The sequence below is a fragment of the Helicoverpa armigera genome, chromosome 1 (genome assembly GCF_030705265.1).
Source record: "Helicoverpa armigera isolate CAAS_96S chromosome 1, ASM3070526v1, whole genome shotgun sequence".
Taxonomy (NCBI): domain Eukaryota; kingdom Metazoa; phylum Arthropoda; class Insecta; order Lepidoptera; family Noctuidae; genus Helicoverpa; species Helicoverpa armigera.
Window position 1 is genome coordinate 7,338,754 of NC_087120.1, and position 16,280 is coordinate 7,355,033.

The 16,280-nt window shown below is 36.7% G+C and overlaps 1 protein-coding gene across 1 annotated transcript in view; it reads right to left on the minus strand.

The window, feature by feature from the left end:
- LOC110374510 (zinc finger protein SNAI2) overlaps nucleotides 1-15,312 on the minus strand; it is a 59,351-nt gene extending 44,039 nt beyond the window's left edge. Inside the window, exon 1 of the mRNA XM_021332246.3 lies at nucleotides 14,988-15,312. The gene's annotated coding sequence lies outside the window, so the exon portion shown is untranslated. The remainder of the gene's footprint in view (nucleotides 1-14,987) is intronic.
- Between the last annotated feature and the right edge of the window lie 968 nt (nucleotides 15,313-16,280).

A 16,280-nucleotide genomic window follows, 5' to 3' on the forward strand; every position in this document is an offset into this window, starting at 1 on the left:
ACAAGACATTTCCAACATACTTAGTAAAAACAACGTTTCTAGACAAACTGACAACGTGCTACGACTTCGTAGCCGACAGCTACGCCGTAGCTACTACGAAGTGTAGCAATTTAATATTTCATTTCTTGGCTCAAAAAGAAAATAAGAATAATAGTGTACCGCAATATTCTTTATTGTGTTATTAATTATTAACGTAGTAACCGTCTAAAAGTTTTATAATTTTACTTTTTCAGATAACCAAATGACAGCATGACTGACTCATTATTCAACATTTCATCATCCTCCAAGCCTTTTTTCCCAATCATGTTGGGGTCGGCTTCCAGTCTAACCGGATACAGCTGAGTACCAGTGCTTTACTGACCTTACTGACTGCCTATCTGACCCCCCCAACCCAGTTACCCGGGCAACCCGATACCCCTTAGTTAAACTGGTGTCAGACTTACTGGCTTCTGACTACCCGTAACGACTGCCAAGGATGTTCAATGACAGCCAGGACCTTTTTTTGCGACGTAGAATCATCAAATGACCCCTCCCGCTGTGGGTTAGCAGCGGTGAGGGAGTGTCAGACTCTTACTGACTAAAATCGTCGTGTTCCGTCATAGGCCTTTTATGTACCAGGGCCGCGGTATCTCTTTCGAACAACCCGCAGCACAGCCAGGACCTACAGTTTAACGTGCCATCCGAAACACAGCCAATGGTGTCTAAGATATACTTAGAAAGTACATACAAACTTAGAAAAGTTGCATTGGTACGTGCCTGACCATTATTCAACATTTATCATTTCAAAAACCTTACTCGCAAATCGTCTGCCATATACAGGTGAAATTATAAAAGGTTTGATTTCTGCGTCGCAACAAAGTACAATGACCAGACCGGCGAGGGCTCCACTGAATAAAAAAGGAGTTCCACTTAATTGGAGGAAAATGGCTGAACAGGCTTTCCTAAATTTAGTACCTACGGATAAATCCGCCTTGGAGTTAAAACAACACCACGGGTAAACTGACAAACTACCCAACATTCTGCTAATTGACTGAATAAAATCGCTCATTCAGCGCTTTCGAAAACGACCAACTAATTCAATGCCCACGCTAGACTATGATCCTGATTCAATTTTAAACCGGTATTTTTAGGCCAGTATTAAAGTTTGGATTCAAGGAGTAATTTGTCATTTGAAACTATATGTCTATACGTCTAACTACTACGTCTAACTATACGTATAACTATACGTCTTCAAGTTCTGGATGTAATAAAAAACTTCTAGTTAAAACTATTTGAAAATACCTACGCTTTAGCGTAGGCTAATTCCTACTTTTTCTGCGTTAGTTCATTATTTTATGCTACTTTTTTTTTGGCTGCAACATCAATGTCGTCTAGCAAATTTTATTGTTAACGAGGACGGTAAGACTCGAACTTCAAACTCGTACAACACGTTGAGGTTACATACATACGTACATATACAACATGTAACTTAATTAACGCACATCCTGAAATTAGTTTGCTCAGAATCGTTTACTGAATCGATTTATATCATTTTTAATATAGGTAATTTTTTATCCCAAAAATAATTGAAACTACGGAAATTATTGTCATATTAACCCTGTACAGTCAAAACAAATTAAAATAGACCGTAACTCAAAGTAATAAGACTTCGTGTATTGTCGGCTTTTTCCGTAGTTTCGTTATGTTGTGTCAAGTCGAGCGGCGCGCGGCGCGATATTTGCGTGCGTAGTAGTATGACCAAAAAGTTCTCCAAGAATTGGTATAACTAATTTAGTAAATAACAATGCATATACATGTTAAATTAAAAATTAAGTGTATGTATTATGATTATAACATAATATTCTAATTAGGGTGTTTGAGGGTGTGCGTTAATTACGTTACATGTTGTATACATATATCAATGCTAGAACATAAATGTGGGCTTCATTTCAAAGTAACAATGTTTCAAAGTAAACAGGGCAACGTTTTGGCTCACAAGTGGAACTCTAGCGTCCAATTAACTTGAATTCGTCCGCTCCACTCGGACAAAGTGAATGGAAATGATTGAATGATCAATTATCAGCATCACGCGTCCACACGGCCAGACACGACCAATCCTATTAATATTTAATTAGTTACACGAATAGAACTAGACTCTCCTATTAGAAATGATAACTATTAAATTGAAACTAGAACTTATGTACGGAGTAAGTATTTAACTAAATGTACTTTTAATTAATGTTGAAGAGAATGCTTCTTATTTACCTATACGAACTGTCAGAATATTCCTTCATAGGTCTACAGTAATTATATGCACCCATATTACTGTATTAGAAATCTATTCATAACTTAAATAGACTGCAGTGCTCTAGTGTTCATATTTAGACATAAGCCAACGGGCGAGATGTTTCATCATCATCTCCCAAACCTTTTTCAACTATGTTGGGTCGGCTGCCAGTCTCACCGGAGTACCAGAGCTTTTACAAAGAGCAATTGCCTATCTGACCTCCTCAACCCAGTTTCCCGGGCAACCCAGTACCCCTTCGTTAGACTGGTGGCTTCCGACTACCCGTAACGACTGCCAAAGATGTTACATGACAGTCAGGACCTACAGTTTAACGTGACGTTCGAAACACAGTCATTGGTGTCCAAGATATACTTAGAAAATGTATACAATCTTAGATTTGCTATATATTATTAGAATTCTATAATATAACTTAAACAGACTTCAGAGCTTCGGTGTTCATATTTAAACCCAAGTAAACGGGGATATGTTTATGTAGGTATTAATAAGCCTCTGCTTGCACCTTGTGGGAATACACAGGATGTTGTACCTCTCGTGTTATTACAGCGCAAATGTTTGTTGTGTCACCCCTGGACTTACCACTGATGGCAGTAAACTAAGTGTGTTATTAATATTACATTAGCTAACCGGTCTGTCTTCTCAACTTTGAAATAAACTTGTGAAGTAACATGCATTTAATTGCGAGGCAAAACACTTTATTTCCTCTTAACCTTATTTATTAATCCTAGTAATTCATAGGTATGTAAATACTGCTCTAATCCTTTCATGTGAACAATGAACGTCTCTAAGTAAAGTCGTTCTTAAAAACATAATATCATTATATTTACGACGCAATAAGCTTAGAAAACTTTAGAAATAACATTCCACACACCAACGCAACGCGAGCTTTCACAGTAATTGCAACTAGCGAATGCGGAGGTCATAAAAGGAGCGCAACAAATTAAATGTACAATTTATTTAAAGATAGCGCGATACCGCGGTGGCGCGTCAAAGTGAGCACCGGTGACTGTCACTAAATATTACGCTTAAAACTTTGAGGAATTTTCTGCCAAGCGGCTTTGAAAACACCCACAATTCAACTTTAAAGTCGACTCGTGTACAGAAATGTGAACGCTTTTCATTTCACGGCATTCACCGAACAAATTACTTGCATTTGTTGCTTGTAAGTCTATGCTTATTTCAGGAAAAATAATTATCTAAGTTGAATGTCAATTGATGTGGCCACATAAATTATTTGAAACAGTTCATAAATATCTTTAATCTTCATAAAATCTCTATAAAGAATCTATTTAAGGATTCTTTTTATATCATACTAGCTTCCGCCCGCGGCTGCGCGCGTTGAGTTCGGTTATATCGCGTTTCCAAGAGAATTCTTCAAAAGTCCGGGACAAAAACTATGCTATGTTCTTTCTCAAGGTCAACTCTATCTCTGTACTAAATTTTATTGAAATCAGTTCAGTGGTTTAGCGGTGAAAGCGTAACAGACAGACAGACAGACGGAGTTACTTTCGCATTTATAATATTAGTAGGGATGGAAAATGTTACAGTTTTGTAATACCTAAATACGTAACCATTTATTTTCCCAAATAAATACATAAGCCAAGACCATGTACCTAACCTACTAAGTCACATAGGTACAAAAAAATACCTAAGGTTAAAAAAACTACAGCATAAACTTATTTAGTGGCACAACGTTCGTTATCTATTTCACAGTGGCTCCGCGGTCGCGCCGGTCGCAGACAAAATGAAACTCTCTAATGGATTCCTGCTGTACTCTGCGAATGCACAGAATAGACCCAACAGTGTTGAATAATCCCTTTCCGTTGAAAGCATTTTAGGGGGCGGCGTATTTAATTTCTCTCTAATAACCGGATTATATTGTTTTGTAGTTTACACACGTGTTTATGAAAACATTGCAAATAATATTGTGAATCTGAAATCCGCTGCGTTTTAACAGTTCAACAGATTTTGATGATTGTTTTAGGTGATAAATTGAAACCTAACAATGGCCAGTTGTAGTTTCTATTATTATTCATATTTATTGTGGTTATTATTTATTTATAGGAGAACCTAATTACCTCAGAAATATTGGAACGGAAAGCAGGTACCGTAATATAAATATGGCCATTGAAACATTATGTCTGGGGCGCCTATTCATATCGTCCACGGAGGCTTTAGACGCGAGACAGTAATGACGTGGCTTGTTACGAGCCGAACAGAGAAGCCTCGAGCGATGGCCAGGCGGATCAGTTATCAGTGAAAATAGTACATAGTAATGTGGTAATAGCGTTAATGGTGTTAGATTCAGGTATATTTTATCTCTAGACGCATGATTTTACTGTATGTTTTTTTTGTTATCGATCAGTAACTAAATTTCTTTAATATAGGTCCTAGATATGATACATTTCTCTCAGAATTGAATTCAGTTTTATAGTATGTAATCAAATAACTTATAATTTAAAATATAAAAAGACCTATTTAAAATTGCGATTTCATTACTAGCTTTCCACTCAGAGTTCAATCGCGTCGCGTGGAAACTAGTTAGGTATTTACTCTCCTGGATAAACCTGGAAACAGCAGAAAGGAAGCAGTGGTATAAATCAACCAACTCATTGGTACAATTTCGTATTATCACACCTCAGTATTCCGTCTGCATTAAACAAGCGCTCATTGATCAATAAGCGTGCATAATCCGGACTACACTTCCCCTCTAATCCCGCGCTACTGAGTGCTACTAAGTGCGCCTCTATTTATGACTGATTCACCTATACCTCTATTAGTGTTCAAGGGATTAGTCATTAAGTAATCTGTAAACAATGTAGACTATATTTTTATGAGGTTTATTACAATAACTACATAGAAAGCGAGTAGACGTGACATTTTTTGAGAGACAAATTGATAACACCCGACTTTTTGCGTCGGGAGTTAAAAGTAAACAACGACAGTTATGAAATCGTTCATTGCACAGCGGGGACGAAAGCCCGAAGCCAAGCTAAACTTGTTAAAAGTTACTCAAAACAATTAATCCACACAGATGCAAAACAAACGGCAATAAAATGTATTGTACACATAGTTGGGTTTGCTTTTCACAAAAACCAATTGAACTGTCATCAAAGGGATTTGCGTGTTTGTCCGGCAGACGATCGACAGACTCCAATATTGTATTCACAGCTCCAGGCGACGTCAACATTGTGCACTCGCTGCTAAATATTTGCTTTAATACCACAAAGGTAAACTGGGGACCTGGGGACCTGTGGGATTTACACATTATCCGATGTTTGTACACATTCTTTTTCGCAATAAATATGCGAGAATCATTTTTATGCCCTCGAGGAACACGGGGGTGGTATAAGTTATCCGCTTGACCGTCTGCGGCTACTGGTTTTCATTGAGGGTCGATTCATGAAAAAAAACTGTCATTGAGCGACCATAAAGGGTTGTGAGCTAATATTTGTATCTATCTATATCTGCAATTTATTAAACGAGCACTAGAAGGGACTTTCCCTAAGCAGAACGGGATAAATCAATATTCGAATTCAGAAGCGGCGACTAGAACCCCTTTGCTGTTTACACGTAAATACTGAATGGCCTTTGTTTTCACTCAGACGAAATTGTTGCTCGCTCCAGACTCAAAGCCGTTGTAGAAATTGTTGTCAGTCTACCCACTTTCCTTTTTAAACCGAGATCGTTGTAGAGCAACAATGCGGATGAAACTACGTGGAGCACTGAATAACAGGCTACTATGTGTGTTTTTGCGTTCGTTCGTAGTTTAAATATTATAGATGTTGAAAGTGTTGTTAGAATACAGTATATAAAGTGATTTTTGTATTAAGAACTCATTACACGGATAGAAATTGTGTACCAAACTGAATCTTATAATTTTATATAATTTGTATTTTTTATTTATTTTGATGTTTTGTCAGTGTTTCAATGTCATACATTCCCCGAAATAATGACTTCTTAAAGAATTAAAGCTGATATAAATCCCTATTCCTAAATACCTTAGCTCTTTCTAGTGGTCATTTTCAAAAAGGTATTACTCTAAACTAATATTTTAAATTAGGAATGTCATAGCGCAAAGCAAACTGACTGAAACTCGTTTGTAAACACTTGGAATCAGCGAGCTTGCAAAATTTTAATAGTATAATAATATGTAAATTAGGAGAGCCGAGACAGAATGGCAAGCGGAACTTTGTAGCTGACAAACAAACTTCGTGGACGCGAATTAAATCGCAAAACTAAGCACAGATTAACCCTTTCATAGTGAAGAAAACCAATGATACTGTCAAATGTGCCAATAAGATAAATTTTGTTCAAGAAAAACCCTGAACTATATACTAATTTCTAGATGGTTCTAGGTCACATGTACTATGTTCCAGAACATTCCGATACTTACTCAGTATATCACATACCTATTTATATAAAGAAGATCGGCATACTAATGTTGACTTTACCTGCAAAAGAAAAAACAAACTTTAAAACATTTCATTCAATTGTGACATATCACGAGTATCCTTCTAACAATCGATATTGCATCGCATAGCGTAACTAGCGGTGGATTTCCATAACCGATCTGTAGATTTGCGATTAGAGATAGAATTTGAACACTAGCTCCATATAAATGATGTATTTCAATCTCTTATCAACTCTCCACGCAAATCAATGGATATATCTGTTACATAAATCCACTGTTATAGTGAATTAACAAATAATTAAGTTTAATGAAATAAAGCATAACAAACAGGGAATAATGTCTGAAGTTGACTTGACTAGGTATTAAGACGTCATTTGCTTGTTCGCGCCATAAATTAGTATTCGTGGTAGAACTCGCTAGGATTTGCCACTATGGCTTCCGTCGCCTTCTTGCGGTCTCGACGCAAATTACTCGTTCCTACGTGTTTTTATAAAAAATATTCAGCACCTTCAGTAAACCTGTCTGTTTATTAGCAGAAATTTTATAAACTCCACCTTTCGGAACAAGTTAGTATACAATATAATTAATAAAAATTAATTCAACGTCGTACCTACTTTTGATTACATTGATTTTAAAAACAATCACAATGTCCGCTAGTACTAGATATTAGATTCAGTTCGTAAGTTTGTTTTAAGCCAGCATTAAAACTCTCTAGTCCAAAAGTGATTAAAATGTTAAAATGAAAATATGTGTATTACCAACAAAAAAAAGCCAACTGTTATGTCGCTGCTTCCAGTTTTTGTCGCTTGCTGTCGACTGGTTGGAGAGCATTAAGGGTCGACAGTCAGGGATTAAATTGTCTGCCCAACTATCGCCCAACTTTACATGAAACACGACCGGGCCATGACACAAAGAACGGCTTTGATTCATGCATAAACATTAAAGAGAATAAACGGTAGTTAAACTAGACTATTCTCGTTTGAACAATGTTTTCAATTAAAGGTCTAACCGGCGATACTGGTACAAAAAGTAATCGAACTAACAGCCCTCTAGCCCTCGATAGCGATGGCCACAAAAGGCTTGCTAACAAATTCGATTGGAACAGTGAACGGTTTTTTGAAGGCGCAGTGAAATAGTTTGGTGATAATTGCTAACAAGGAGGCAAATGTTGATATATCTACATACATTACAGAAACACACTGTACTACTACTGTATTTCTACTGTATTTGTATACTGCTGTATTTCTGTAATAATTATTTCAAATCCATCCCATTTTTAAGTACCTAATAGCAATGCAGGCACCTACCATTATTTATTATTATTCTAATAAAGAATCATAAATTATATTCAGAGAATGCTCTCTGACATGACAGTAATCATATCTAGATAATAAATAGAGCCCGCTTGAATTTAAATTGAAAACACTCTAATTAATTAACTCAATTATTACGTTTCACTATTTTCAGGATAGGTATTATTTTAATTGTCACGTTGCTTGACCAATTGTGCTATTACGGGGAACTATCAGTAGTTGGCTATTGATAGCTTTGTGGTTGCCACTGGCGATCGGTATTACAATAGACCCGTAGTATATCTACAACGCAGACATACGCGAGACACAATTGACGTTCTATTGTTTTATATAATCATCGGCACAAAACTTGAGCGTTGACCTTCACCTGCACAGAAGTAATTTATTGGGTCCCTTTGTGGTGTGAAGTGAGGCGCGGGGGCGGGGTAAAGCGATGATTGGCCCGCAGCCCAATCGTGTCATACCGTCACTCAGGATTGGTTCTTTGCTAATAAATCACTTCTGCGCAGGTGAAGGTCAGCGCTCAAGATTCGTGCCGATGATTCTAACTAGCTACATACAAGAGGTTAAAAAATAATTTAAAACCAAAAAATATAGATTTCGTGCCTCACGACTAGCAAGCACTAAATATTTTCGCTGAGAAAGTTTCACAGAAAGTCTAGCTAACGGTATAATTAATTAGTTTTGTCAACGACGAATGTTGGGAGTGAAATAATTTTATTTTTAGAAGCGGCACGTGTACGTGTCTGCATCCAAATAATTTGTTTGTGGTTTGACGATTCTGTCAGTTGATTTTAATAATAAGTATAAAACTAAATCGACATACTATGTGGCTTTAGTTTTAAATGTTTTCCAGAGTATTGATTGATTAATTTTATGAGATACCTAACAATAGCTTGGTAAAAATAGGCTGCACCTATTTTAAAATATTTTAATTGCGATTCAACATTTTTGTTTAAATAATTAATAATACTCTTATTTTAGATCCGTAGACTTCGACATTAGGAAACCTCCTCTGATTCCCCTACAGGTCTAAATTTGTTGATCAGTACAGAAAGTTCTTGAATAAATAAAACTTAATCAACAGGTTGGTAGCATGTTTATTTTGTTGCTCAACTCGGGCTTTACAATCAACTTCGGCCGGTTCTCGGTAAATGTCTACTGCTTACATAACCAATAAACTAGAGGTTTCTGAATTCAATTAATACTAGATTGTAATAACAGACCATAAACCATTAGCCTCTGCAAATAAGAAGATTATTTTCACACCTACATCATTAATTTATTAATCAACTGCAAATATTTATTATGTATTATGAATAGAGGATTAACAGTAAATTAATGTAGCCTCTGTAGCCTCCATTATCAGGCATTTTAATATTCCAAAATGACTGGCTGGTCTATCACCAGATTTAAATTTAGAATCGCCTCTAAAACTGCGATAAAAAATTGAATGAAAACTTTTACCATAGAGGCGTGCACCAAAAAGAAGTTGTTAGAAAACTGAACTAGTATGCATGAGTAAACAGAATGAAAAAGATAGCGGAAAAAGGTGTAAAAGTTGCTAATCGTTGTGTTGTAAAATACCTTTTATTCTTGTAGGCATGCATTGTCTCGCTGATCGGATGAAAAATAAAATATTTTCCTCAGGGTGAACGTGTTTTGGACGGGCTTAAATGCAGAGTGCAGAGAGCGATTTTACCCTTAACTAAGTTTTAAAATCCCTCGTTTATTTCAGGTTTCAATATAGGGACCGTGAATTTACTGTTATTGATGTGTTTGCCTAGCGCACTAATGATTCAGAATATTTATGAAGGTAATTTTTTAGAATAATACATTTATATTTCATATTTTGTACGTGGTACCCATACTGATTATAGCCATCAAACCTTTTTATTTGTACGAGTCCATTTCTTTAAAATGATTTTCGTGAGTTTCATTATTTTCCGAAGTACTTCAAAAAGTGTACATGATCTTAACAGGTATATTAGCAATAGATATACAGTTTCGGAAAGAGATTGAGATGCGAGCTTGCCTCGCGCCTTTATATCCCAACTCAATATAAATTCTTAACAGAAACTTCAGTGTAAGCTGCCCTTACTTTATACAAACCATGCAGAACAATCCGAAACCAATGCAATGCTTTCAAAGCTTTATTACTAAAACAGTTTACATGTGAATGAACTCTCAGAGAATGAACTGTTGAACCCGTACACTTGAACTGCGCCAGAAATACGATCAGTCCATTATTTAGCATGCATGCTCTGTGTTGCTACTACAAAGCCTGCAAGTCAAGGTCACAGCCTTCAATCAATGAATGAGAGCGTCATAACGGTATAAACTACGGAGATGTATGAAACTACGTTACATTCCGTAAAAATGTTTCTCGCCGCCTCTCGCATAGAATGTAGACGCATTCCAACGTGAAGCTATGAACTGTAAGTTATTGCAGAATTTTCACACTTCACTTTACCGTCATGTGGAAGTCGATGAACAAGTAACGCTTTTAATATTTACAGTTTTACGAAATACAAAAAACAAATTGAAAAGAACGAATCGTTCGATACAGATCCAACAAAGGAAATTCGGCAAATGAAAGAGGATGAACTATTGCAATAAAATTTCCGGATTGGACAGGTTATCGAAAAACGGAACAATAATCGCATGTTTCTTTTGTGCGTTATCCGTCGAAGCGCAGTTACAAAGCGCTGCAGAAAAAGCTCAAAGGACCGGCGCAGTGGAATGTACATCTGAATGTCTCGCTCTGATAGTTAGCAACATTGGCAGCTCATGTGCATACATTGCCGAAAATTTCCCCTCCACTCGGAGAGGCACACTACAGTAAGTTAACAAAGGTACTCCGCGTGCAAAATATAGCATTTTACTTATGTGTGGGTGGGAACATGGCGGTCCGGTAGCTACACAATTACTAATTAATGCCGACTCTCTACCGACCATACTACGTTACGCAAATTGGAAGCGTGGATGATTATTTTTGAATTTAACGAAGCACTTTTTTGTATTTCCAGTAGTTAAATTATTATTTCGTTAAGAATTGAATAACTACGATAATTTTGATCTTTGTCTTTAAAGCGTTATTTTAATTTCTTTACATAAAGTAAGCAATTGTCCCACTATGGATCTGTTTTTGTATAAATATAAAAATTTCAAATTGTTACCTAGGAATGCCGTGCTACGCTCAATCATAAATTAAATCACATCACGACGTACTGCGTAGTTGTTTTCTATTTAAGGTCCTGATGAATGGGGAGCGTTCCGTAACGTACAGGTTCTTTGACAATGTCCATAACAATGCAACGACTGCCCACTATAGACCAAGTGCACCTTTTACTGGCTCCCTCCAATTGCCTGACAAAGGAGAAGTACTTGCATCGTCTAATTGACGTGTCCACGTGGATACCTAATGATGTTCAAATATTTCTAATGTCTGGGCCCAGTTCACCAACATAGACGACAGTTTTCTTAAAACAATTGCCTACTATGGATTTTCACATTCATGTCTCGAAATAAACAGTTGTTTTAATATAGACGGACGTTTATGTTCTCGGTATAGTTCATGTTTTGACGTTTTTTATTTACAATTCGGCGGATTTGATACTACAGTTTACAATTATCTACCAATGTCATTTTTAAAATGAAACAGCACCTTTTGTAAAAAAGATTCGGTGCTTTAAAACTACTGACTGGCTCTAATATTTCAAATATGACCTGTACGTAAACTATTTCAATTTAAATATCTATTAACTGCTGCTTTTCAAACGTAGATTACAATCGCTAGCGTAATAGACAAACTGACGTTTAATGGCGATCGCTCTGAATCGCCAATCGAACGGTCTGTAGGCCCGCCCATATCTGTCAGCTGCAAGCATCAGGAATACTAAATCGCCCACGAATTAACCCATTTTCATTCCGAGCGGAATAGCCCTGTAAATACGCTCAAACTGCATTATGCTGCAGAATACAAGAGGTTTATTGAAGCAAGCAATAATGTGAATAGACAGCCTTATAACCGTGTGCAGCTTAACATCTCGCCAGAAGTTTGGAAAGTTAAATTGCATGCAGTTTAACATTGTTTACTTAAGCGCTTCACAATAATCGAGCAATTGCTTAAAACTTCACGTTTATATTGCAGCTTTTAATACATTATTTTGACTGAGTAAGTACAAATTAAACTATAATACGGTGTAATGTCGAATAAGAGCATCGATTCCAATAAAAGGTGAGTCATATTTGCAGAAAGCATTTTAAATAAGTAGGTACTTAAATAATTGTTAAAATGTTCGTATTTTGTAACGCGGATTAATCCTGAATATTTTACTTATAAACGCGGTAAATAAAATAAATCACTACCCAATTGATGACCAACAAGCCATTTAATCAAATTGAAAGTTAATCGCTTTTAAATGAAAACGTAAAATAAATATTGATGCATTTTATTTGGTCGGTAAAATAACTTTTAAATATACTGGGATGTTCACTTGTTTTTATAGAAGCGTACCTACGTGTACATTTGTAGGTGACGTACCAGATTCGAGCATTAAAGAAGCAGTAATGTAATGCTCAACATGGAATTCGCAATCTTAAGAACATTACATTCAAATGCCGGTCACACTGGTGGATTTTCCGAGCAGAGCGCACGGGTGTCTACGCGTGACGGAAAATAATTGACAGTTACTGGTTCAGGACACGTGGTACCCCGCGCGACTTAAAAACCGAGATAAAAGTCCGCTCGTGTGAAAGCACTATTTTGTAACGCCAGTGTGTTACTTCCTACAGTACCAATTATGAATAATTCTAATTAATTAGAAGCAATAAAAATTACTGAAAGAGACTTTCATATGGTTTTTAACAATGGATGCAATCCAGGAGGATTTATGGTGAATTTTCATTTCGTAACCTTATTTCTGATGCTCCGAGTATATTGAGCCTTCGTCTAGCTACTCAAACTTATTTTGGATGGGTTTTAACTAAAGAAGTTTAATAATGATCCAATATTATCTTGGTTTATTTTAAGTGCGTCAGTAACTTCATGTGCAAAAGTTTGATGAATTAATGAGTAAAAAGATGCATGGAAAAGGCTACTTTTTATCCGGGTGAGGTAATTTACACAGATATTTACAGAACTAGTATTTAACAATTCCACTTTTATTTACAAAAATAAAAAGGGGGGAAAAATTAAAACTCAGTATCAAAGTATCAATGTCATCCGCATCGCTGTCAGCGGGGATCGTGCCCAAAAGGCTGGCTGCATTGCCACGCTGGATGGCAATGCATATCCTTTGGCCGAAGTGTAGGCCAGCCTTTTGGTCACAAGTGGACTCCACTAATCGCTTGGATATTACAAGTTAGCCTGCCTAACGATATTAAAACGTGTACAAAATTATACAAATAGTATAAATAATTACAGAAAACTACTAAGAAATCGTATCCGTAACCAATATTTTAAAAATATTTCTTATGAACATATATCTGCCTCACTGCTGTTGAACCCTCTGTTTATTTATAGTTAAGCTAAGCGCTGTATATTTAGTTATAAGTTAATGTTGTTAATCTTATTTAAGTGTTCTTGTGAGAAATAAAGTTCTTTAAACATTATATTTCGCGATAAAATCTGTGGGCACTTGGGCCCCATGGTCCCATGGATTTGTCATTGATTTCCTATATTGGAACCGCGAAAAACAGCTGATAATTTAGGTTTACCACGAAATATTATTAAACAAACATTATACCGTTTTATTTAGTTTAATTGTTTGTGTGTATGTTAATATTTATTTATTGATTTATTGGGTCACCACCAACGGCTACATAATTGCATTCTATAAACATTTGGCCGGATAGTACGAGTGTTCATGTTAAATCCCTGATTATTTAACTAATATCAATTGTTAGGTATATTAAATTACTTGGTAAAGGTTTATGCTTCCCATTGTCCCCGAGTTAAGTTAATATTCATTATACCATTTAGACATCCAGTCACGGACTCCTTCGAGTTTCCTTAAAACCCCTTCCACCTGGTTCAAATACTTTCATAAACATTAATCAAAACCTTTCCTACAAAAACAAATAGTGGAAAAAATATACGGAAAATAAACCAAAGCATATTTCTGACCTGCAAAGTTAAGTGAATAAAAAATCTTTTATACACGACAGCTTCGAACACCGACTCAAAGCAATTAAATATACAAACCCAATCACGATGGAAATGAAAAAGAAACGCGACCTAAGAAACGTTTTCATAAAACTTTGATTATATTTTACCCGTAACTACACTTCCAATGAAAAACTGTTTAAACGTCAGGAGATTTTTCTTTTTCCTTCATAAATTCTGTAAATTGTAATCTCTAGTTTGGTTTTGAGGTTATGTTTCACTGAAGCCCACCGCACAAAATACAGACACGCTTAGGTATAAACAGTAAGATGGTCACACATATTAATTCGACAGTTGCAATTGACTATAATTCGCAAAACAATTCGCAAAAGTAAAAAAAGAAAGTATAAAACAATATCTACAAAGAAAAGAAAAATAACACGAACCGCCTTCTTCCAAGATTACACGAAAGGGGATAAGATGGATAGCTTTAACCTCAAAAATATTATAACGGATCAGCATTAGGCAAGACCATGTTAATGAAGTGGTCATTAAGGATAAATAACTCATTTGTAATAAAAAGTATGCAACTGTTTATTTTTATTGATACTTTCATTTCATATCGTAGCTCTTCTAGTTTGAATTGAATAAGTTCCGGGAAAACCTTTTTCCAATAACAGAGTTAAAACCACACTCCACGAGCGGGAACTGGAAAAATAAAATATGCAAAACAGTAGGGGTCAGCTGCGAAAGCGCGCGACTTTCAAACTTTTGTTTGCGAGTGCAGTTTTTTCAAACTTCGGGCAAAAAATCCAAAAAAATTTCGCTTCGGCCTGGTGCGAAGGAAAGTGTTCTTGATAAACTTACCTGAGTTTCACGGTGCCCCCATGAGTTAACAGGTGGTGTTCGCAACAAGTTCGAGTCGGTGCGTTCCACAGGTCGCGGGCGTGCGACAACGGCGACGGTTGAGAGTCGACACGCGGGCGGGCGACCGCGGGACGCACGCGCGACTATATCCCTCCCCCGGATCGATCGCACAAGTACGCTGCCTTAGGCGCGGTATTTACTAATGCAGACAACTGCCGACTGGAGCTCCCCTTCATAACACTTTTCCCTAAATCAGAGGAGCCAGTGTCCCATTACCCAGAGCGCAGGGAGAGCGCAAGCCGGAGGGCGCGGCCGGCCGCACTCGCGCCGCACCACTGCCAAGCCGCCGTGCGCGGACCTGCGCAACGATTCACAAAAAACAATTCCAAATGGCCCCAGTTTTACCGATATAAGGTTCACGAATAAATTATTACCATCGCATTCCTCCAAACGTCGAAATAAAAATAAAATTTTCATCCAAAGTTACTTCTGCAAAAATAAAAAATTAAACAAGTCTGTGTTAGGTTATAATCGTACATTCAAAAACAACCTGTTTGCGCAATCCACAGAATTATTCGTGGAATTTTTCTTACCATCTTTGAACGGTAAAAAGTCATCCATAAAAATCGTATTTAAAAAATATAAATAAAATAACTGGCAAAAGACTAAACTCAATTTCGCAGTACAAAAGACATGTACGGCCGCAGTTTCCCGCCAACCGGCCTGTGGCGCTCAGGGCGACATCTAACAGTCTTACAGCTAACTAATAGTGAGGAGGGGATGTCAAAATATGTATCTTTCTTGTGAGCATGTAAAAGTACAAGAGAGACTAAATTGCCGAGCACAAATTGCTACAAGAAGAATATAATATATGGAATACTTATCTACAATAGTCCGAACTAAAACTACTTAATATAATTAATAACCGCGAGTCACTGTGAAAGAGCTGAGCACGTTTAGTGCATACCTAAAGACTTCTTTTACCCGGGTCCGCGACAGAATTTCCGCGGTACGCAGGTAAAACCATGGAAATCAACAAGTATTAAATTATTGTAAACAGTTCATAAACTTTGACTTTTGTCTTTTAAGTTATCAACATTAGACTCCACAACATTCCTGTGCCTAATCCTTATGAGTTAATTATCTTCCTCTCCCGATACTTACTCACGCGAAATTTTAAACCTACTCCTTACGAGTATTTTAAACCTCCATAATGATATTAATGTCTAGTCTACGATGTTGCGAGTGAAAGTTAGTGGTTACACACCCAATTTCTATACCATCATCTCCCGA